Source organism: Alexandromys fortis, unplaced genomic scaffold (genome assembly GCF_014885135.2).
Source record: "Alexandromys fortis isolate MF-2015 unplaced genomic scaffold, M_Fortis_MF-2015_v1.1 scaffold_79, whole genome shotgun sequence".
NCBI lineage: Eukaryota > Metazoa > Chordata > Mammalia > Rodentia > Cricetidae > Alexandromys > Alexandromys fortis.
In genome coordinates this window covers 6162215-6187231 of record NW_026067964.1, presented here as the reverse complement: position 1 = coordinate 6187231, position 25017 = coordinate 6162215, and the positions used below count along the sequence as shown (strand labels likewise).

The 25017-nt window shown below is 44.7% G+C and overlaps 1 non-coding gene across 1 annotated transcript; it reads left to right on the top strand.

Annotated features, from left to right (window-relative positions):
* Positions 1–7555: 7555 nt before the first annotated feature.
* Positions 7556–7659, top strand: LOC126508600 (U6 spliceosomal RNA). The gene has a single exon (XR_007593899.1). It is a non-coding gene; the product is annotated as a U6 spliceosomal RNA (small nuclear RNA).
* The last annotated feature ends 17358 nt before the right edge of the window (positions 7660–25017 follow it).

The following is a 25017-nucleotide window of genomic DNA, read 5'->3' as shown; positions in this document are numbered from 1 at the left end:
TAACCTGGCTTTTATTGGCACTCAGTGAATTGACTCTTGGATCCCTAGAGGTGGAATCATGCGAGTCTATGCTGTGATGTGCTTCGGAAGGGAAAATGGATAGAGTGTCCGCTCCCAACAGGGTAAGAGCATGCATGGGCAGATATCCCAGCTCCCAAGAATGAGGTAAGAGATGAGAGAAGGTTCCAAAATGGAGCCTGAGAGCAGAAGGGTTATGAGGTTCTCACTAATCCAATGAGTGCAGATTGCAGGCCAACAAGGGAGTCTGATTTATCATTTTCTATTTTTATTGATAAACATTTATTGATAAATATTTATTGATAAACATTTTCTATTTTATCTTTTACCTCCATGGGAGTATGGGTTCTTTCTGTAGAGACTACAGCTAACACTTTGATTAGTGCATACTTTGATTCAGTGAGAGAAACAGCTACTTTGATTTGAAAGGGCTACAGGGATCGAAAGGATGCCTTTGGGTTTACGACACACAGCTGGTTTATGTGCCACTCCCAGCCAGGACTCCAGGGTGAGGAGAAAGGTCTCCCCCTCTGAATCCTGTCGTGCCCTCTCACCAAGGCCCACAGGTCCAGCTGCCTGCTACTCATACAGACCCGCTTGCTGTTCGAAGACAATATGGAACTTCCCCTAATTCGCATTCTTCACTCTGCAAATACTTTTAAGTAATGCTTTTTCAAATCACCACGAGAAAGGGAAAATAATCATAGAAATACGATGACTACCAATTGCTCTTAAATGTTAGCTCAGAACGACTCCCCGCCTGGAAGAAAGAGCTGAAGTGTGAATGACCTTTCACCCGGTGAGTTGGTGTTACTAATGCCAAGACTGTGACTTGGCAGCAGTGCCAGAAGGCTAAGAGACAATCGCCAGGGTGCAGAGGCAGCCTCAAGAGGGACTTTTGCCAGCTGTCGGGTACACAGTTGTTATCTAGAGTATGAAAAGAACCACAAAACAAAAGAACATTAAAAAATAGGCCATCCAACCAAAAAATGGGCTAATAAACCGAACTTAGTGTTCTCAAAATAGCAGTAAAGGGGCTGGGGAGACGGCACAGCGGCTGAGAACACTTGCTGTACAAGCGGGAGGGCCTGGGTTCAAGTCGCCAGGACCCACAGAGAAAGCCAGGTGTGGCTGCACCTTTCTGAACCCTCGGTTCTGGGGGCAGTGGAGGCAGAGTGATTGCTAGGGCTGGATGGCTGCCAGCCTCACTCCAGGTTCAATGAGAGATCCTGACTCAAGGGGGCAGGGTAGAGTGACTGATAAGACGTCCAAACTCCTCTTCTGGACTCTGCACACATGCACACAGACGTGCATATGCCATGCATGTGTGCACACGTGCACGCGCGCGCACACACACACAAAGCATACAAACTAACCAATGAATATTTTAAAAAGTGCTCAGCTTCCTCGGCCATCAGAGAAAACTGAGCTTTTGTCTGGCATGGTAGTACATGTCTTTACTCCTGGCACTCAGGAGGCTGAGGCTGGCAGACCCCTTTGAGTTCTAGATTAGGCCAGCCAAGTCTACATGGTGAGACCCTATCTCAAAAGCAACATAAAAACAAAAATTGGAATTCCATCTCCCTCCAGCTATAGTGGCTATCATCGATTTAGCAAATGATGTTAACTGATGAGGACATGAGGCCAGAGAAGCCCTGGTACTGGGAGCTTATGCTATTGTAGTCACTGTGGAAGTCATGAAGAGTTCTCTCTATTCTAAAATGGAGCTACCATACACCCCAGCCCTGTCACTCCTGGGTATGAACCTGCAGGACTCTGCATCAACAAACCATGCAGGTACTTGCCCAGCCGTGCTGATGGCTGCACTCCTCACAGTGTCTAAGAACAGCAACCTGCCCCCAAAGACGAAACCTTTGACCACAGTATGAGCTCATAACTCAAGCCTGCATTTAGCCTTCCCTTCCCAACATTAAAATCTCCACTCTTGCCATCTGGCCTTGACACCTTTCTGACCTCTGACCTGCCAGTGACTTTGAACTTCAGTACACTTACTAGTCCTGTGTGTAGTTTGTCTCTCTTCTCTTTCCTTAAATGACCCATTGTCCATTATGTCTCTGTACTTCCGCTACCCTAACCCCAGCAGCTTTCCCGGACCCTGTCCAACAGAACCCATGTGCCTGACCTGCCCACCTCTAAAATGGGCATCGGTGTGCTTTCTTCATGCCTGTCTCATGCCTGGATTGCTTGATGGAATATGCAACGCAGCCCAGGGTTTGGCCTTAAGCAACACTAGCAAAAGAGGGCTGCTTGTTGACTCATTAGGACCTAGCTGCTTCCTAACTCAGGGAGACATTTCAGTACTGGACCTAGCGTGGTGCTTTCCCGCACCCTTGCTACCTGCCAACCATGCTTACCCAGTCCCTGTAGTAGCTCTCTGTTGCTGTTTGCTCCAGGGACTTAGGCATCTGGAACCAGGTTACCAGTGAAGGCTTTGTTTGTAGCAGCTGGAAGGACTTCAAGACCTTTATCAGAGCAGGGGAAACCTTTATACTCTCCAGGCCTCTCAGACCAAAGAGTCTACCGGGCATTTCCTCCAACAGGTCAGCTCCTGACTTCAAACCCTTTTACAGTCCCCAGATCGGATGTGTTCAGATTTCCCCCTTTATCTTCCAGGCTTCCCCTCAGAGTTTCGCCTTCCACTCACTCCGACTCTGTTTCAGATGCTTTTCTGTGTGTGACCTTCCACGCTGAGTCCGGGCTTCAGAATTTATGCCCAGGGGCGAGGCAATTCTTGCAAAGTCAATGACAAACTGTAAGGGGCAGGCAGTATGTTTCCTGACGTCTCTTAGTTATCAGCCCCTACCCCCTACCCACAGGGACTTTTCTCCTGCCACAGGGTGGCGGGTGGTTCGGGAGACTATAAATGTCAGAGATAAACTGCTGGTGTCCTTAAGGAAAATAAACTTTGCCGGGAACTTGAGGCAGGCATCTTGGTGAAAAGTGTAAGATGCTAATATGTTCATCAGGATCATTTAGTGATTCTGCTATGTTCTTCTCAATTGTCCTCAGAAATCAAAAAAAATGGCCCCATATTAATACTTTGCCATATAAACCATCTATCGATGTATAATGATCTATACCATGATACTACATCTTAAAAACAAAAAAACATATATTGTCTCCCAATGTCTAGGGGCCCAGAACTGAGGTGTGGTCTGTCTCAGGGACTCTCAGGAGACAGGCGTTTGGACTGGAGGTATGGCTTGGATGAATAGGGTCGTAGTGGGCGATCCCATGATGGAAGCTGCAAGCACTTATATATTAACCTGTTAGAAATGAGGTCCTGCAGCCAAGCAGTGGTGGCACATGGCTTTAATCCCAGTACTTGGAGGCAAAGGCAGGCAGATCTCTGAGTTTGGGGCCAGCCTGGTCTACAGAGCATGTTCTAGGTGGGTCAGGGCTATACAGATAAACTCTGTCTCAAAAAAAATTTAAAAAAGAAAGAAATGACATCTTGTTATGGTTTGAATATAATCTACCTCCCAAAGGCTTGGGTATTGAAGGCTTGGTTCCTATCTGGTAGATTAACCCATTGATAGAGCCATAATTTGTTGGCATCTGGGGAGGCAGTGGATAAGCAGGGTCTGTTTTAGGAAGTAGGTTACTGGGGACATAACCATGCAGGGGACACTTGATCCAAACGTGTGTGTGTACGTGTGTATGTGTGTGTGTGTGTGTGTAGTGTGTGTGTCCCTCTTCCTTCCCTCTCTCCCTCCCTCCTTCTGCCCCTTTGTCACCATCCCAGTTGCTAGGAGACGAGCTGCCACCATCCTACTCTGCTGCAATGATTTTTGTGTCTCAGCTCAGGCCCAGAAACAATGCAGCCAGCAAAGCAGGCTCCACCAACACCATGAGACAAAGTACACCTTCCTTCCTTTAAACTTCCTGTCATTCAGAGAAATGCAAATCAAAACAACTCTGAGATTCCAATCTTACACCTGTAAGAATGGCCAAGATCAAAAACACTGATGACAACTTATTCTGGAGAGATTGTGGGGTAAAGGGAACACTCCTGCATTGCTGGTGGGAGTGCAAACTGGTACAGCCCCTTTGGATGTCAGTGTGGTTATTTCTCAGAAAATTAGGAAACAACCTTCCTCAAGACCCAGTAATGCCACTTTTGAGTATATATCCAAAGGATGCTCAATTGTGACACAAGGACATGTGCTCAACTATGTTCATAGCAGCATTGTTTGTCGTAGCCAGAACCTGGAAGCAACCTAAATGCCCCTCGACCAAAGAATGGATAAGGAAAATGTGGTACATTTACACAACGGAGTACTACACCGCAGAAAGAAATAACATCTTGAATTTTGCAGGCAAATGGATGGAGCTAGAAAACATCGTTTTGAGTGAGGTAACCCAGACACAGAAAGACAATTTTCACATGTACTCACTTGTAAGTGATCTTTAAACATAAAGCAAAGAAAGCCAGCCTACAAATCACAATCCCAGAGAACTTAGACAACAATGAAGAGACTAAGAGAGACTTACATAGATCTAATCTACCTGGGACGTAGAAAAAGACAAGATCTCCTGAGTAAATTGGGAACATGGGGACCTTGGAAGAGGGTTGAAGGGGAAGGAAGAGGCAGGGAGGGGAACAGAGAAAAATATGGAGCTCTATAAAATTTTTAAAAAATAAAATAAAAAAATAAACTCCCTGTCAGGGGTTTGTCATAGCAACAAAGCAGTCAGCTGTCAGAGGCGCCCTGTTTTGTCATAGCTGTCTGTATACTAGAAATCTGTACTGAACCCGGCACCCACTCTGGGTGGGATTCCTCAAAGGCATGAACATCAGAAGGTAGGAATCCCTGGGACTAACTTGGAGACTGGGGACTGTGTTTTGTGTCCCCCAGACCACCTTCTTCTGTGTTCTAGTGCTGATGCTCTATCTCACTGCTCCCCATGCCGCCCAAGTTCAGGACACCCTTAGAAAAGGACACGTCACTGCTTCCATCCTTTCATCATGTCACTTCAATCACAGCAGTTCATAAAGCTGGGAGTGAGGGGGTCATAAAGAGGTCACGTCTAGAACACTTCTGCAAAACAGGACTTGAAGCTGGGGCTATCCTCTGATGCTCCTTAGTAGCCTACACTGGAGCTCAAAAAAAAAATGGTACCCAAAGTATCTCGCCTTGGCATGCTGACTACTTTGAGCTGAAGTGATGAGGCTCCAAAGCAGGAACCCCTCTTTCTCTGCTGGGTTCCTGCCTTCTGTCTTTCTACATGCAATCTGATTCCTTTTGTCCAGTTAAACATCTATGCAGCTGTCCGGTCTTTATAAAGACTAAACATAAAAGCGAACAGCTTTCTGGGAGCCATTGGGTTGCTTCTGAAGACTCCACTGTCCCATAAAACTACATTTCAATCCATTTGTTGTGCTTTTCTCTTGCCCATCTACCTCTTGCTACATACTTATTGTCACTTGAAGACACAATCTCATCTTATTTCAGAATTGAGCCTGGCGCAGATGGTCACGGAGGTCAAACTAGTCTTGATAAGCATCCTCTCAGAATCCCTCCTAGAAATTTCCAAGGGTTTCCTGGATCTATGATTCAACACACTCCCCTCCGCTGAGCGCCTAGGAACTCCCTGCTGGCTCCTCTCCACCTGTATCTCCATCCTGGCTGGAACACGCAGAAGGTCTAACTGCTCTCTGGGACAGCAGAGGTGCTTGCTTGCTGCAGTGTCTGATAGCTAATCTCCAACGTTAGTGCTTGGGAAAGCAAAGGTTGTCACAGCATAAGGTTGACAGTTGAGCCCCACGGCTTTTTTATACAAGGTGTCCCTGTGCAAATACTCTGCCATTATTAGACTAGCCCTTTCCTGGGACCCACTTCATCTTCCCTCTGGTCCTGCTGATCTTCCAATGCTGGAAATACACAGAAAGATAAAGCGGAACACAGGTGCTTGGGTGAGGCAGGCAGTGAAGTTGGAGAGCTGATTTCTCTCTCTCTCTCTCTCTCTCTCTCTCTCTCTCTCTCTCTCTCTCCTCTCTCTTTCTCTATCTATCTATCTATCTATCTATCTATCTATCTATCTCTATCTCCCCCCCCCTTTCTAAATCCATTCACTAAGAAGAATCTGGCAAAAACTGCAGCAGTTACCAGAAAAAGAGAGAAAATTGACAGGACACAAAAGGCTCTTCAAAGAAAGGTGATTTGAATATCAAAGGAGAAGAAAGGCCCTCAGGAAACCGATGAAACTTTTGGATAGGATTTTGCAAAAATATCTCTCTTTATCCTCCTGTCTTTGAATGTAAAATGAAGAAAGCCATACTGTGTATTATATAATAGCATCAACAGCTAGTGCCCAAAAAAATGGACTCATTTTTTTTAGGCTAAGAATGAATACATCATTATCCATCCCACATCCACTCTATAAAGTACATAGGAATTATTTTTCTGGTTTGTTTGAAGCTTTGTTTGAAGATGAAGTTGGCCTGTGATTCCCTGACATTTTAGATGAGCAGAGACGGCAGGGCGAGGAGGTGCCAGACGGAAGGCCGATCCAAGGCAGGAGAAGAAATGTTAGGTGGTAGCAACGGCCAACAGGATGTGGACTGGAACCCATCCTGTTGTCTCAGGTGTCTGCTGCTGCTTCAAAGTGAACACACTGCGAGCATTCTGAAGAGAAGAGCTGAACGAAGCCCATCTGCTGGCTAAGGCGGGGCAGAAGGCAGGAGGCCTCTGTGATAGTGAGCTCTGTGGTGGGAGCTTACAAAGGGAACGAGCTCAGTTTGTCACTTCTTTATCAAAAGGGGATCCCCTCTCATAAGCAAGCAAAGAGGGCATCCTTAAAGACTGCCAGTCTGTGAGGACTTTTAAAATGCCACAAGCCAAAGTGAACAAAAGATGCTCTCTGGTCCAACGTTTATTTGGGTCATACATTCTAATGTATTTATTTCCAAGTTATTCCCCCCTGTTGTAGCTATCCCCGAATCCCTACATTCAAGAGGCCGAGGCAGGAGGATCATGAGTTCAAAGCCAGCATAAGCTATGTCATGAGCTCATGCCTTAAAAAGTAAAAGAGGTTTACCATTTTATGGCCATAATCTAGACAGACTCTCCTGGGGGGCTCTGGATAGAAATAAAGTAATTCCAGCTGAGATGATCAAATAGATTAATTTTGAATGTCTATCTGGGGGCTGACTTTGTGTTGAGCATCTTTAAACTTGCCAATCCAGAATAAAGGAGTTGCCTGTTTTTTACAGTGGGGATCAACAAAATGTTAAAAGTCATAGGTTTTTAAACTCCAAAAGAGTTTAAGTTTGACTTCCATTCAAGAGCTGGCTCTTGGGGCTGGAGCGCTGACTCAGCAGTTAAGAGAACACATTGCTCTTGCAGAGGACCAGAGTTCAGTCCCCAGTGCCCACACTGGGAAGCTCACAGCCTCCTGTAGCTCCAACTCCAAGGGATCCGATACCTTCATCTAGCCTCTATGGGTACTACACTTACATGTACATACCCACACAGAGATACACACGGCTATAACATGACAAAAAAAATTAAGTGTTCTCGACTCAGCAGTACATATACTGAAATCAGAATGATACAGAGATTAGCATGTTCCCTGCTCAAGGATGACACACAAATTTATGACGTATTCCATGCTTTAATAAATAGGGCTAGAGAGATGGTTTAATGCATAAAGCATTGGTTGCTCTTCCAGAGGACTAGGGTTTGGTTCCTAGCACCCACATAGCTGTTTACAACTGTCTGTAACCCCAATCCCAGGGGATTCAACACCCTCTTCTGGCCTCTGTGGGTGCCCTACCCATGTGATGCATAGGCATACATTCAAGCAAAATACCCACACATATAAAAACAAATTCAAATCTTTTTTTTTTTAATGTTGGATCTTCTTGAGTCTGAAGTTGCCGAGGCAGATGGAGCAGCTGTGTTTCCGGATGATGTATATGAAATTAAATCAGCATCATCATGTGTCAAGCAATCCATAAACTGCAAACCTGGACGCTGTTCGTGCTCAGAGAAACTGGATTGCACAGGACGTTTAGCCTAGGAAGCTGCCCTGAACTATCTCCTATCCTGTCTTCCACTTTCGACTCATTTTAGCATGGAATCCAGCATATTCATTTTGTTTGCCATAGGCTGTGGGATATGAGTACCGGACACAGAGCTGGGCTTCCCTGGGCTTGACCCCTGGTGCACTCAGTTATTATAGCCACACAGCCTCTTACCTTCTTGTTCTTGGCTGCTTCCAGAACCACTTCTTAGGCATTTATACCAGACTAGGTCAGCTTTCCTAGAGAACGACAGGAAAGTGTAACAATCTGGGGCTCCTGTATTGACCTCGGGATCAAATATGGTAGATCAGCCGGGGCAGGAAGGAAACAAAACACGTCTACACTAATGCTGAGATTCTAGCTGGTTCTTTTTCTTTCCAGAAGTTATCTTCCCAAAGAAGACTGTCTTGCATGTTTTCTGTTGCTATAACAAAAGAATGAGGCCAGTGCTTTGTAAAGAAAATAATTGCTTAGCTCAGCAAGCAATTTAGGAGGCTAAACACCAAACAACATTACAGGCAGTACCATGTGGATAAAGGTATTTGGTGCCAAGCCTGATGACTGAGTTCAGGGCTTGAACCCACATGGCAGAAGAGAATGGACTGGCAGATTTTCAGTTTTCTTCTGGCACATACAGACACACCCCCCAACACACACACACACACACACACACACACACACACACACACAATTTTTTTTTCAGCAGGAAAGTCCAACCAACGTCAGGCATCCTCATCTGTTTTCCCTCAGGTGAGAGCTACATGGCTGTGTCGCAATATGGAAGAGGCATCATGGCGAGTCTACTCGCCAGAGGGAGAGATCACAGATAAACCAGGAAGGCAGATGTGTCAGGGACCACACTTGCTCTTTTACAGCAGCTTGTTCCTGAGACTAACACCTTGCCAGAACCAACCAGTCCCTTCCGAGGGTTGCTATTCCGCATACCCTAACCTTCCACCAGGCTCCACCTTTTAAACACTCTCGTCGCTTCAACATTGCTACACTTGAGCCTAAGCATCCTGCCCATGAGCCTTTGCGCGGCATACTCGATCAACAGCAGAGTCCCTGCCCATGCCACGGTGCACTGGAGACATGCCTTTGCCTCATGGCTTCTGCGATAAAAACCAACACAGGTATAGTTTATATTTCTTAAGCTTCCAGGGAGCCAGATTCATTGTGAGTTGACAGACACCGGCAGAGATCCCTCTGCCTGCTGCTGAGAACACTCCCCTGCTCCCGGGTGGAGCCAAAGCCTCCCGGTCCCCATCTGGTGTCAGCTGCTCTTTCCCCTCATGAAAACCGCAGATGAACATACGTTTGGGTTTTTCCACCTCTTAAATTTGGAAGCAAAGCGAAGCAAGCAGGGTGAGGGCCCAGTGAGTTTGCCGGACTGATTATTTGGCTTCGTCTAACTCTTGGTCTCATGGGAAGCAGAGAAAAGCAGCTTTGGTAAAAATTAGATCAGACATTTTCCTTTCTATAAACACAGCCTGAAAAAAAATGTAAACCAGCTGAGCTGGCAGGGCCTTTGCCCGCCCCGAGTGCAGACACTTATGGTATCAAAAGTTACTTAGAGACTTTTCAACTTGGGTTTCCTCTGGCTCAACGGGGAAGAGAGAGACAGGATAAAACTGGGCTACCATGCGGTCCAGCATTCTCTGTAGAAAACAGAACCCCATACCACAGAGCTCTGGCTGTGTTCCAGACTGCAATGTGGCTTCCCTGGCCCTGGGCTCCCTGGCAGATGATGTACCTGGCTTGATACTTCAGAGAAGTTCTTGAACAGCAAGGTATTCTGGAAACTTCCCGTCTGAAGTGTGCAGTCATGATTACGCAGGCCGCCTCCCTCAACAACAAGAGTTAACTAGGGTTAGTTAGCAGATCTCTGCATTGTTTATAACCGTATGCAGTGAAGCTTCGGACGGATGCTGTATCCTGTAACTGTTCTCAGCACAGAAGAGGCACCGAGTAGAGCATTCGCTTCCTTGTGATATATAGTCCAGACTGTGTTTGAAAGACAAAACTGGGGGAGATGCTTGGACTATTACTTTTCTGTCTGGCCCGTGGAAGGCTGCTTTTCTTCACATATGGCAGTTGGCACGCCTTCAGAGAAGCAGTGCCTTTCAGGCTGGCCTAGGATGCCTTCTCTGGTCTTTGCCACAGAACGTGTCATCAAGGAATCACCAAAGGATGTGATCTGTCACCGAACAGTTGGAGGCAGGAAATGAGGAAGGAGGCAGCAATCTGGAGAAATGTAGAGAAATGAGGGGTGCAGCAGAAGCAAAGTCGTGGTCCCCAGGAGACCCTGGAGCCATCTCCAATGGGAAGGGCTTAGGAAGGAGGATTTGGTTCCTTGGCAGAGGGAACATGTACGCTTGTTGAGGCCACCTGAAGCCCACACACAAATGAGGAACTGTGGGGAAAGATTCCATTTTCAGAAACCCAGGTAGCATCGGAGAATGACTTGGACCTGTGACACGGTGGCTGCTTTTGTGTTTCAGCTGTGCCTCTCGGAGATGCTGTCCTGGGCCTCAAAGGGTCAGTCTGTGGATGTGGAGACCTGCCTCCAGGCCTCCCCTGTGCTCCCAAGCCACTGCTACACAGTACCTGATCCTTGGGAGAGTCCAGCCAATAGCAAAGCTGTCTTTATGGCAACAGAGGATACGTGTATTGCTGGTACGGGCTGGTTTCTCGCCCCTGAATGTAAGTTTTACCTTGAAAAGAATCCAGATAATATCACTTGGTTTTTTGTTTGGCAAAAATGGCAGGGAAAAGTTCTCAATAAGGAAAATAAATATGGGAAATACATATATCTGTAATTTATTAAAAACAAAGGATGCAGTTCACTTCAGAAGCACAGATAGGAGCACAGATGGCCTGCCAGTTTGTGAATCATTCTGTATTTTAAACAAAAAAAAGTAAAAAAACAATATATTGACAGTGGCTAAGACAGAAGTATACAAAGAAACATGCCTAGCTAAATGTACAGTTTTCAGCTTCTTTGTATGTTAGAAATTCTTATGATAAAATATTAGGGAGGAAATACCAGCTCGCTCAGATTTGGAACATTGCGGGGTATAAGAATACAGGTCTACACAGAGAAACCCTGTCTCAAAAAAAAAAAAAAAAAAAAAAAAAAAAGAAAGAAAGAAAGAAAGAATACAGATCTAATCTTGAAATTCACAGGCAAATGGATGGAACTAGAAAAAAAACATCCTGAGTGAGGTAACCTAGAGCCAGAAAGACAAACACAGTATGCACTCACTCATAAGTGGATATTGGACGTAAAGAAAAGGATAGCCAAACTACAGTCCACAACCCCAAAGAAGCTAGGTAGCAAGGAGGACCCTAAGAGGGACACACTGGATTCCCCTGGGAAGGGGAAATAGGTAAGATCTCCTGAGTAAATTGGGAGGGGAGAGGGAAGGGAGGGAAAAGAGAACATGATGGAACAGGATGGTTGAGTTGGAGGAGGGACAGAGAGGGAGAGCAAAGAAAGATATCTTGACAGAGGAAGCCATTATGGGTTTAAGGAAAAACTTGGTGCTAGGGACATTCCCAAAAATCCCAACTAAGACTCCAAGCAATAGTGGAGAGGGAGCCTGAACTGGCTCTCCCCTGTAATCAGATTGATGACTACCTTTACTGTCATCATAGAACCTTCATCCAGCAACTGATGGAGGCAGATGCAGTGAGTCACAGCTAAGCACTGGGCTGAGCTCCCAGGGTCCAGTCATAGAGAGGGAGAAGGGATTATATGAGCAAAGGGGTCAAGACCTGGGGAATCCCACAGAGACAGCTGACCCGAGCTAGTGGGAAATTATTGACTCTGAACTGGCAGCTGGGGAACGTACATAGAACCAAACTAGGCCCTCTGAATGTGGGTGACGGTTGTGTGGCTTGGGTAGTCTGTGAGGCCACTGGCAGTGGGACCAGAATTTATCCCTAGTGCTTGAAGACCTGGCTTTTTGGAGCCCATTTCCAGTGGAGGGATACCTTGCTCAACCTCTATACAGGGGGAGAGGGGCTTGGTCCTGCCTCAGCTTGATATGCCAGACAACCTCCCAATGGGAAGCCTTACCCTTTCTGCTGAGTGGATGGGGGTTTAAGTGAGAGAAAGTGGCAAGCAGGAGGAGGGGAGGGAGGGGGAACTGGAATGGGCGTGTAAAATGAAAAACGAAAAAAAAAAAAAACCTACAGGTCTACTAGATTCTAACTGTCTGCTGGGGACTCTGTTATCTCATTTGCTCTCATAACAACCTAGGAGGTAAGTGCCGGTGCCTTCTCTTTGTGGGGGGTAAACTCAGAGATACGGGGTGCATAAGATGTTCCTCAGAATCAGGTGCTGGCAAATGAAAGGATCAGGATTTGAACCACATTGACCAACTCCAGGACCCAAGGCGTGGCCCCGGCATCACGCCTGGGAAGCAGATGAGCCTGCTGTGATCTAGCCATGGCTCTTGCAGTTTGGGGAAAGTAGAGAGAATACAAACTGGGGCTGTATGTGAACCCTTCGTTCTCTCTAAGGGACCTTGCCTAGGATGGGCACTTCAATCGCTCTTAATCTTTAATGGCTTTGCAAACTACCACCTGAGAGTTTTACTCCATTTCCACCTCACTTTTCCTCCTTGTTTCAAACAAACTTATGTTTGTAACATTTTGACATAAAGGAAAAGCTATGTAGTATTTTTTTTTAAAGAGTGATTTGTCCCTCCTCAAAGACAAATTGTTCTTCATATGACACATACATAGGAGCTATAAAATCGTCCTTGCTTTTACAGTGATAAATGTAAAACATTAAAATTCTTCAGTGAAACAAAGTCTGAGAGGACTTTTTATTGCTTTTTTTCAACAGTAAAAAAGATATAATTTACTGGCAAAGAACCAAATGAGCACGCCCCATGTAGAAAAGGAGTATTTTCACAAAACCAGCAATTTTCTTCATTCCATCTCCTGATATTGATCAAAGCACACCATGAGCCATTAAATGTGATACCCTTGTGCACATGCACCCATGAGTCTGTGAACCACAAGGGCATGAAAACGAAAGAATGGAAGAATTATTCTATAGTATGGTGCAGGGACCCGAATGACAGTGGCTGGATTAAGCCTGTACTCTTACTGGGCAGTGGTGGTGCATGCCTTTATCCCAGCACTCAGGAGGCTGAGACAGGTGGAACTCTGATTTCAAGGTCAACCTGGTCTACAGAGCAAGTTCCAAGGCGTCCAGGGTTACACAGAGAAACCCTATCTCTAAACAACACAACAACAACAAAAGACCGCGTTCTCATTCGTAGGAGCAGCGTCGAGAATGGTGGAGCAGGCTCATGATTTAGCAGAATGTTCTTTTGAGACTGGAGCGCATCCTCTGTTGGTCATCTGCCCATCACACTGGAGTCTCATCTGCATCATTGGGAAGCCCTGTTCGCAGAAGGCTTTTGAGGCTCACTAAGTGATGCACAGCTGATCACCTGCACCAACGACCCTCTGTGCCCAGCCACCTTCAAACCAAAGACCCACCGACCCTCTGCGTCCAGCCACCTTCAAGCCAAAGAGGTCCTTGTCTTCGGACTTGATTTGTCAGCCATGGCAGGCATTCTCTCATCTGCTATTGTCTTACGAAAGAGGTATGAGATGCCCTCCAATGGCTCTGTTTCTTCTTGTCCCCTTGGTGTCTCTCCGGTGGTGGGTGAACTGGGGAATGTGAGCAGCAAGCTCTACTCAGCAGCAAGCTACTCAGGACCAGTTTTCAGCTCCCTCATTGTTTCTAAAAATGAAAAAAAAAAAACCATTAGTATAAGTAAAATACCTCTATTATTTCACTTCCAAATACCTCCTGCTTAAGGTTTGCACCCTTTTGCAGAGCCCCAAGAGAACAAATGGTCAGCATGGGGACCAGACTTCAAGGACTGGGAACCCCGGGTCAAGCTTGGGCCCCACAGCTACCTGGTTACACAGCATACCTTTGTGGCAACAGAAAGCTATCTGTCCCCAAATCCAGTTTGTTGCCGGCTTTTTGTTACTTATTTCCTCCTTTTTACCTTTCAAAAGAAAGGGAGGAGACTGCTCTTAAATTTAGAAAAAGAGAATTAAAACCAATCCAACCTCAACATCTATCTGACCTGGAAAAAAAGGGCAGGAAGAATTTAAAAGGAATCCCAGGTTCCCAGAACAAAGAACTGATAAATGTTTAAGGAGATAGGAATTGTAATTACCTTGATTTGATTGCTGTATGTTATATATGTTATGGTTTAGTTATGACATATACACTCACAGAAGGCTCCTGTGTTGAAGACTTGGTCCCCACCAGATTATGCAATTGAGAGAAGACTGGACCATGAGGGACTTAGAAACACAGACTTGGGAACACCCAATCTAACCCCCTTCTCTTTTAAAAAATACATTTTATCACTTTAAACATTTTTATATATACCATTAAATTCACTGGATTTAAGTCTATTTACAGTGCTGACTAGTGTCTCCATTGCTCTCAAGAACTTACTCAGCATCTCAAACTGACTCCACACCTGTGCTGGCTGGCCTTCTGTCAGCTCGACACAAGCTAAAGTTATGCAAGAGGAGAGAACCCCAACTGAGAAATGCCTCCGTAAGATCAGGCAGTAGACAAGCCTGTAGGGCAGTTTCTTAATGATCAATCATCTTAGTGATTGATGGTGGAGGGCCCAACCCATTGTGGGTGGTGCTATCCCTGGGCTGGTGGTCCTGGGTTCTAAAAGAAAACAGATTGAGCACACCATAGGGAGCAAGCCAGTAAGCAGCACTCCTCTATGGCCTCTGCATCAGCTCCTGCCTCCAGGTTCCTGCCCTGTTTGAGTTCCTGTCCTGACTTCCTTCAGTGATGGACTACAATGTGGAAGTGTAAGCCCAACTTACTTTTTTCCCCAACTTACTTTTTGGTCATGGTGTTTCATTGCAGCAATAGAAACCCCGATTCAGGCAATTCACATTAAATAACCTGCATAACAATGATGGAATCTAAGCAGACCCAACGTCTTAACTAGGACAAGGGCTTCCAGGCTCGCAATGAAGGTTTCTATCCCTTACAAAATCTGGGTCCTTAAAATGAGAGTTTAGAGAAAGCATAAAGCTTCAATGGTGGTCTGTGGAGAAGGCAACAGACCCAAGGTCTTTCCAGTGTCTAATGCCTAATCAAGCTGTAGGCAAGAACTCGCTCTTTTCTGTGAGAAACTAAACTCCAGTGCTCTGAACTGGAGCTGATTTTGGCTCTATTTTCTTCCAGCCACACAAAAAAGATCCGTCAAATGAGAGAGAGCAAGAAGTCTGGACAGAAGAGATGACTTATGAGGTAAAAGTGATTGATGTTCGGGCTTGATGACCTGAGTTCAGTCTCCAGGACAGACATGAAGGTGGAGGAGAGGACCAATTCCACAAAGAAGTCCTGTGACCTCCACATGGGATCCATGGGGTAAACACATGCATGTACATGGATGTGTGCACACAGGTAAATACGTAAGAAAGGAATCCAATGCCCACCATGTCATAAAGCAATTCTGCTTTGTCCTCAGAGATATGATCACACGGGGGCTCACTCACTATATAGCCCTGACTGACTTGACATCTGCTATGTAAACCAGGCTGCTCTTGAACTCCAGAGATCTGCCTGCTTCTGCCTCTCAAGTGCTAGGGTTAAAGTCATGCATCACAACACCCAGCTTAGACATTTTATTATTATATAAAAAATACCTTTATCCTCTGAAGCTCACAAACACTCTAAGTTATAGTACTACTGCTGATGCTGCTATAATACAGATATGGGTCAAATATTAACATCTAATCCAAGCATCTTTTTCTTAAAAAGGAGAGATGAAAGACTTCTACCCTCAGTCTACTTTACCAAGCTCTGACCTCTATCATCACTGATTGTTCAAGAAACCGGTTTGAATGCCAATGTTGCTAGCTACTAACTCAAGGATTTCATAGAACATACTCCAACCTTTCAGCATCAGAGGTCACACCTGGGTGGGTTGTTGGAGACACGCCAGAACAGCATAAGCTTGGTGGTGAAGATCCCTGGGGTTGGGTGAACTAGAGATCAGGCAGCTTAACTACTAACCAGGAAACTGCCTAGGACAAGTGCTCTGGCCTGGTGGGTGGCTAAGACCTCCTGCAATTTCTACCAATTCATTCTTTAAAAAAAAAAAAAAAAAAAAAAAAGAGGAACAGATCTGTTCTAAGGGCCTTGGTCTGAGCATGCCCCAGGATTGTACACCACACCTATCAGTTCAAGGTCTGGTCATACAATCTCACCTAACTTTAAGCGAAGCTGAGAAATATAGTTCAAGACTGAGTGTTCATATCCCCTCTATACCTCTTGGGGAAAAAGTACACACAGCATTTGGTATAGAGCTGAGGCTTATGGGGTTATAATGCATATAAAGTTTCAGACTAGTCCCTGAAACAAAGCAGAACGCATATCCGTGGTTTCAGTATTATTCTCTCATTCTCAAAACAGGACACAAAATGACCCTTTCTGGGACCAAATGTACTGACCTCATGATCACAACCTAGCCAGCTTCTGTGGGCAGCTCTGTTCCACTTACCTAAAAGTCTCTATGCCTCTGTCCCAGCAACTTCTAGAATATTCTCTGGAAGGATGGTCTAGATAGAGAAGCCCTGGAGAGAGATTCATTCAGAGAGAGATACATCTCTGAAATGATCCCTTTACTCTTGGGGTGAACTGAAGATAGTCAATGATAAGGGCTGGGCTGGGGCTGGAGCTCAGCCATGGGATGCTTGTCTAGCATGTATGACGCTCTGCATACACCACCACATATGGCAGGTGCGGTGGGCACTTCAAATCCTGGTATACTTAGGAGGCAGGGGCAGGAGAATCAGCTATGTATTAAGTTCTAGGTCAGTCTAGGCTACATAGTGACCCTGTCTCGAAGAAGATGAGAATGACAATGGATAGATGGGCATCAAATTTCCTAGTGTAGTTTTGGCCACGGTGTGGATTCATGTGGACCTGGCACTGATATCCCTTATCCTGCTGGCAGCCTGGTGGGAGGGGATCTGCTAGGTGGCTGAGATTGACGGATTAGAAGCCATTCATGGCTTAATGCAGGCTTGAGTCCCATTAGCCACAGAAATTTGCAACAAGAAACAACTGAAGTCTTTAATCATCAAGTCCTAGCAATTTAGTCTTCCAAGAAAGCAGAGCTCCTAATAAATAGCCTGGCAGAAGCCACAAGCAAGGGGTGGGCTGTGTCGCATAGCTGGTGGAATGAGCTTGAGAGACCACCCACAAGGCGATATGTCAGAGCAGCCAGTACGTGGCTTGCTCATGACCTCAGCAGATGGGTTGCCAAGGAAACAGAATTCCATGCTGTCCCTTCCCTGCCCCTTACCCCACCCACCCTTTGGATTGACCAGATGTGTTCAAGGAATTGAGCCCCGGCCAAGGATAGCCCACCTGATCTTGGCTCAGCCACTTCTAAGCATTTATCTCAGTGAGTAATTAATTCACAGGCTCAACTCTTAGGACAAGATTTCTTCCCTCTTGGTGGTGAGCCCTGGCTGTGGTCAATACAAGAATTGCCCAGAAAAGAAAAAGAAGCAGGAATAATTATACCCCTATATGGAATGTGAGGAAAAGAGGGGGAACCCAGAAGCAATTTCTTACAAAGGAAGGGGGTGTCCAATTTAAGTGTGAGAGGACGCCTAAGGCTGGGCCCACACCTTCAAAGTAACAAGGAGGCCATTCTAGGGATCCCAGAGGCTGGGATTCTATCACTGAAAGATCCAGAAAGTTAGAGCTTGCTTTTTCTCATTTTTTTTTTCATCTATGCTAACCTAGATGTTTTCCTCCTCATTCCACTTGTCCAGCCAACTTAGAGGGAACTCAGTTAGCTGCCCTTTTTTTCTAACAAGTTCAAATCTCAAATCCAAGGGCTCTGGCTCCCAGAGAGGTCCAAGCTGTCTGGCCCATCCCAAGGCCACCTCCCAGTGACGAGGGAATCTGTGCCACATTGGAAGGAATCAAGCCAATGCCGTGTGATCTACAAGCTAAAAGCCAGACAAACACCACCATGGATTTCCAAGGAATGTACCCAAAAAGAAGAAACCTACACTGGAATGTTTAAAACTCTGCTATGGTATCCATGGAAACTGGAGGGAACATAACCTGCCAGCCTTCCTTCTGGCTGGGGAGGCAAGCCAGAGTGAAGCTGGGCTAGGCAGTGTCAGCGATATCTCTGCAGTCGTAATGCCGGCAAGCACTGGGGTATTCCCACTTTGGCCTGAAACCCCAGCGTCTTTCCATCGTGGAGAGATCCTGGGAAATAGATCAGTAGTGGAAAGTGGTTTGTATCACTGATCTCATGACATTTTAATCAAAAGCTGGACGTGGCTAGTTAGTATTTGAAGACGTCTGCAGACGTTCTAAAAAAGCAGTTCCCAGCTTTCCTGACCATTAGCTCTCCTGGAATTCCCAAGCAAAGTTTTGAAATTGTGCTACTTGAAAGGCCAGAGAGGGTAGATCAAAGCAACTCAGTGCACTGGGATCTTTTAAAGAGTGACCTGAAAATCAAAGCAACGGGAGAGATTTTAAGTTTACATCAATGGGAAGGGAGTTTCTCTGGGGCCTGGAGAGCTAGCTTAGTTGGCCGAGTGCTTGCCTAGCATGCACCAGGCCTAAACCTTATTCCCAGCGCCCACCTGTTGGTGCACAGCCTCAATCCCAGTGTGAGGCTATCCTCAGCTAGAGGGGACAATGCTAGCCTGCCTAAGGTATGTGAGAAACTGCTTCATAAGAGATTGTTTCCTGGGGCAGGGGTGGGGTCCAGCACACAAGCAATCTTCAATTTACATCTCAATTAGATCTTATTAGTAAGAACCAATTTAAGGATACCCAGCATTTGCCCATAGTTTCAGCACCACAAATCCTCATATTTTAAGTGTCACCTTAAATGAGTTTTTTTTTCTCAAAGACTCCTGTCCATCAGTTCTTAAGATTACCTCTCCCGGTGTACTCAGTCACACAGCTACACCCTGGGTAGCCGCAGCCCTTACTAGGTAGCCTTATGATGTTGTTATGAATGACATAACTGCCTCCCAAGTGCTGGGATTAAAGGCATGTGCACCACCACCGCCCGGCCATAATATATATTTTATATTGTATACTAGTGTAAGTTCATCTTGAAAAGCCTTTCCAGCCTTAAAGCAGACTCGGGACTCAAAAGCGCTCTATAAACATCCACTGGATGAATGAAATGGATGGTGCTTCAGCGTCCAGCTCTTGCCTGGCAATCTAGGGGTTCCACAGGAGACAGTGAAACCAGGCACACAGCTTTTGTGGTACAGTCCATTTGGTTTCCAGATGGAAACTCAACAAACATGCCATTTACTTCATGGTCTTCAGAGATGTCCATGAAGCCTTCAACCTCCCCACCAGCTCTTGTCCCTGACATAGCCTCCACCACTCCTCTCCCCACCTCTCACCTCTTCTTCTCTCCCCTCCCCGCTCTCCTCTCCACTCTCTTCCACTCTTTCCCCCTCCTCTTTCCTCTTCTCTCTTCTTGTCTCCTCCCCTTCCCATTTTCTTTTCACAGCACTCCAGGATTTAGGAAATGCAGGTGTCTCCGAGGGCCTAGCAGAAAGGACTGTATACGCAACATTCCTAGGGGCAGTGCTTATATTCTAAGGGAGTGGCATTCACTGAGCAGTGACTATATGTCCCTCCTCAGCTAGTGGTAGACCCTTATGAGTTGAGAATAGCAAACTGTGACTGTTCTGCCATAGATGGAACATCTATATAAACACCCTGCACCCTCAACAAAGGCTCAGGGAACACTGGGAAAGAGGAATGGAAAGACGGTAAAAGCCAGGGGATGGAGAGGGGTGCTGTGTAATGCTGTTTTCAAGACATGACATGGTAGTTAGATACATGGACACATAGCCAGAAAATGAAGTTAGCTGCATAAGACCATCAGAAAATCAAGCTAATTAAAACTTTTGGCATGGTAGGGCTATCTAAGCGACTCCCAAAACACACAGCTTGTTGCTGTTGCCCTTGGTTACCTAGACAAGTATGTAAGCCCCTATTGTCAAAGAAATATACTTCAAAAAAAAGAGCCCAGAAGGCCCTGAGCTGGAACTAACTTGAATGTCCCTCCCTGAGGACTAGCTTTCATGGCACTAGAAGGCACCATGTGCATTTCTAAATGAGACAGGCAACCAACAATCCTACCCAGCTATGACACCTGTGAACTACAACAATGGTCAATGTGATACAGTAACCCTAAAGGCGTAGTAGTGGCATGCACACCATGACAGTAACCAACAACTCTCTGGTTGGATATAAGACCCACTCAACAAGAGGAAAACCATGCCTGGTACTGGAAACTTAGCCAACTACCCAGGGGCTAGTGAGGTCATGGTTATTGGAGGAGAATCTACAGCAATCATCTATTTACTGAACCAGCATAATCCATAACAACAACTATAAACATTTGCCTTGTACCCACAGTTAAGTATAGTCTTCCAACCACTGAGGGAGTAGTCCTGAGTCAGAGATCTCTATGGGACTGGGCCCAAGCCAGGAACCTCCACTGGAGCAGCCCAAGGCAGTGACCTCCACAGGAGCAGGCCTGAGCCAGTGACCTCAGCCAGAGCAGGCCTTAGGCAGCAACCTCTACAGGAACAGGCCTAAACCAGTGACTTATGCTGGAGCAGCCCAACGTAGTGACTTCCACAGCAGCAGGCTTGAGCAAGTGACCTCCACTGGAACCAGGCCCGAGGCAACAACCCCCACAGGAGCAGATACAAGGGAACCACCACTGTGGGAGCAGACCCTAGCCAATAAGCAGCATTCCTCTATCACCTCTGCACCAGCTCTTATCTCCAGGTTTCTGCCCTGTTGAGTTCCTGCCCTGACTTCCTTCCTTATAAGCCTTATAAACCCTCTCCTCCACAAGCTGCCTTGGTCATGCTGTTTCATCACCCCACTAGTAACCCTAACTAGGACACTTATTAAGCTTTGGTTCCTAGAGTTCATTCTAGAAGCTGCAGTCCCCAGTCACTTACTTGTCCAACTGGATGTATCCAGTGTGAGAAAAATGGACCTCCATCCTCTTGGAAGGAGTCTTACCTGTAAAGTCACAGGGAATCCAGTCTGTGCTAGGTAAACTCATCAGGCCTAAAGCTCTCCAAACTACGAAGAAAGTGCAGTGCTTGATTTCCAAAAGAGAAAACTCCATATGCTTTAGCCCGATTTTAGTAGTGCAGTTAGCACGATATATAAGGTTGCTTTATTAGGGCATATGTCAAGCAGAAGACACTCTTGAATCTGCCTGGCAAGATGCTGAGCTCACCAACTCTTCAATCTCCAGAGATTTCAGAGACTCCAGTATGTGTCCATCCCAGAGCTGACCCACTTTTATCTCTGTCTTATGATACAATGTTGACCCCTTTAAAGTGGGACATTCTGCTATAAGAAATCATTCCAAGGGAAATGAGCTAAAAGCCCTAGGGGAAAATAGAGGAGACATCTTAAAATCCCAGAATAGAAAAAGGAAATTGAAGAGTGAGTTTTTGATGGTGAAACTATTTTCAATATTCTCTTAAAACAAAAGGTTAATTCAAAAATCATGCAATTCTATGGTAATATATTTCATCTTGTAAGAGTATTTCTGAACTAAGGGAGAAAAATGAAGAAATGGAAAGGAAGGAAGAAAGGAAGGAAGGAGGAGAGAGAGAGAGAAAGTTGATTCAAGATAAAGATTACAAAGGAGGACTCTCCCAAATCCATTCACCATATCATAAAGTTTTTGAAAATTCCCAAACTTTGACTATAATTTTAGTTTTTTTTTCCTATACTCTAGTATAGAAACAAAAGTTTGCATGTCTTTATATTGGTATAAATGTCAAATTAATCACCTTGAAACCGAAGTACACATTTTAACCTTGGTGATATAATGAGGCAATACAATTACATTTATAACCTTCTCTTCACCTCTCCTCACCCTCCTTCCTGCTTTCAGTTTTTGAGACAGGGACCCACTCACTCCATTGCCTGCATTAGCTTAAATCTCACTATGTGATTCGGGTTGTTTTTGAACACATGGCAAACCTCCTGCCTCGTCCTTCCAAAGGCTGGAATTACAGGTTTGAGCCACCACAGCCAACAACCCTCTCAACAAGGTCTTGCTCAGTAGTCCACCATTGTCTGGTGGGCTGGACTTTACTGTGATTGTCCTGGTTCAGTCTCCTGAGAGTGGCGATTATAGGTGTGAGTCACCATACCCAGCTTCTCTCTTTTTATAAGCAAAATTTTGGAAATGATAGAGTGGCTGATCTAATTCAGTTTCCTCACAGAGGAATCTAGTGGCAATGGGACAAAATATTTAAGAATCTGGTAATTTTCAAGGTGATAAAGGAAATTGGCTGGTGGACAGACATCAGGGAGATGACTCAGCATGGCTGTGGAATAATCCTTTTGTTCTCTGTGAAGATGTGCTACTCTCGTGGTCAATAATGAGCTGATTGGCTTATAGCTGGTCAGGAAAGATTAGGTTGGAGAGCCAGACTAAGAGGATATTGGGAAGAAGAAGGGTGGAGTCAGAGAGTCTTCCTTCTAGAGGAAGCAGGAGATGAACATGTCATACTGAAATAAGGTACTGAGCCATGTGGTAGAGCATAGATAAAAGTAAAAGTTAACTTAAGATATAAGAGCTAGTTAGTAATAATCCTAAGGTATTGGTCAAACATTTTTAACTATAATAAGTCTCTGTGTGGTTATTTGGGAGTGGCTGGCAGGACAGAGCTAATCTACAGTTCTGATGAAAAACTACCTACACGGCATGAGCAGATACATACAATCACACACAGAGATACATGCAGACACATACACACACATACAACTATGGGCTTTTGCCTTCTCTGAAGGTAGAGCTAAGAGGTCAGAAGGCCAGATGACGGCCCTTTTGACCAGGGATCCAATCTAGTGTCCACCGTTGGAGTCATTGGAGAACCCATCGCCTTAAGTTAGAGCTCTAATCTATACTCTGGATATTAGAGTACAATGATAAAAGTCTCAATAAGCTGCCCATCCAGAACAGATTTTGTTTTGTTTTTTTTATTAATTAAATTAGTTGAACTCATGTTTGTGTGGGTTTGTGTGCATGTTTATGTGTGTGCCTATGTAAATACGTACATGTGTATAAATGCCAGAGGATAACATCAAGTACCATTTCTAGGAATGGCACTCACCTCCTTTGAGACAGGTCCATTTATTGGCCAATGAGACCATGACCTCAAACAGTGGATCAAAATAAAGCCTTCCTTCTTGTAAACAAAACAAACAACAAAGTAGAGTGAAAACTACCTTAGTTATCGTACAGTAAGGCTTGTAAAACTAAGACTCAGTGAGGAACATCTGAAATAGCTCTCAATTATAATTCCGACATCACTTAAAGCGTGACTATGGAAGAGACAACTGCCTACAATAGAAGTGATATAGAAAATGTGGAATATTATCTCAAAATGGCACTAAGAATGACTGAAAATGTACTTTGAATGAGACATATATCTTTTTTAAAAGCTGATAGAATTTGTTTCTAGAAGACTTAAATAACAGAATATTATTTCCAGTTGAGATGGGTACACATTTAATTATGGTATTGGGGGTGAACCCATATATATCTGCATCAGTATCCTATCACTAAACTCAGTCCCATGCCTTTTCTTATTCAGTGTTTTCTGAAAGGTTTTGCTAAGTTGCACAGGCTGACTTTGAACTTGCTGTTTTTCTACCTCAACCTCCCATTTGGCTGGGATTATAGACCTGAATTACCAGGCCAGGATTTATTTGAACTGATTGTATGAGTGATCATATGTGATATCATGAAATAACTTTCTACAAATTCCTAAGGACTAAAGCTACATGGTATATAGACTCTCTGACTTCACTGTAGATAAATAGAAATTAATAACAGAAATACTAGAAGTAATCAGTATACATTAAAATTAAGAAATATGCTTATATTCCTGGATAAAAGATAAAGTTACAATAATAATCAGAAAGTCCCCCCTTTTTAGCCCCCCCCCAAGACAGGGTTTCTCTGTACAGTCCTGTGCAATAGGGAACATTTTCATTCTTTCTACATTGTCCAAAAATGTTTTCCAGTATTTGGCTGGACAGTGGTGGTGCACGCCTTTAATCCCAGCACTCAGAAGGCAGAGGCAGGTGGATCTCTGAGTTTTGTGTATGGTGATAGCTATGGATCTATTTTCATTCTTCTACGTGTTGATATCCAGTATGCCAGCACCATTTGTTGAATATGATTTCTTTCTTCCATTTTATATTTTTTGCTTCTTTGTCAAAAATCAGGTGTTTATAGGTGTGTGGATTGATATCTAGGTCTTCGATTGGTTCCATTGGTCCTCCTGTCTGTTTTTATGCCAATATCAGGCTGTTTTCAGTACTGTAGCTCTGTAGTAGAGATTAAAGTCAGGGATTGAGATGCTTGCAGAAGTTTCTTTATTGTACAGGATTGTTTTGGCTATCTTGGGTTTTTTGCTTTTCCATATGAAGTTGGGTATTATTTTTTCAAGATCTGTAAATTTTGCTGGGATTTTGATGGGCATTGCATTGAACCTGTAGTTTACTTTTGGTAAGATTGCCATTTTTACTATGTTAATTCTGCTTCCCCAAGGGCATAAGAGATCTTTCCATTTTCTGGTGTCTTCTTCATTTCTTTCTTCAAAAACTTAAAGTTCTTGTCATACAGATCTTCCACTTGTTGGGTTAGAGTTATTCCAAGATATTTTATGTTATTTTTGGATATTGAAGGGTGATGTTTCTCTGATTTCTTTTTTTTTAAATATTTATTTACTTATTATGTATACAATATTCTGTCTGTGTGTATGTCTGCAGGCCAGAAGAGGGCACCAGACCTCATTCCAGATGG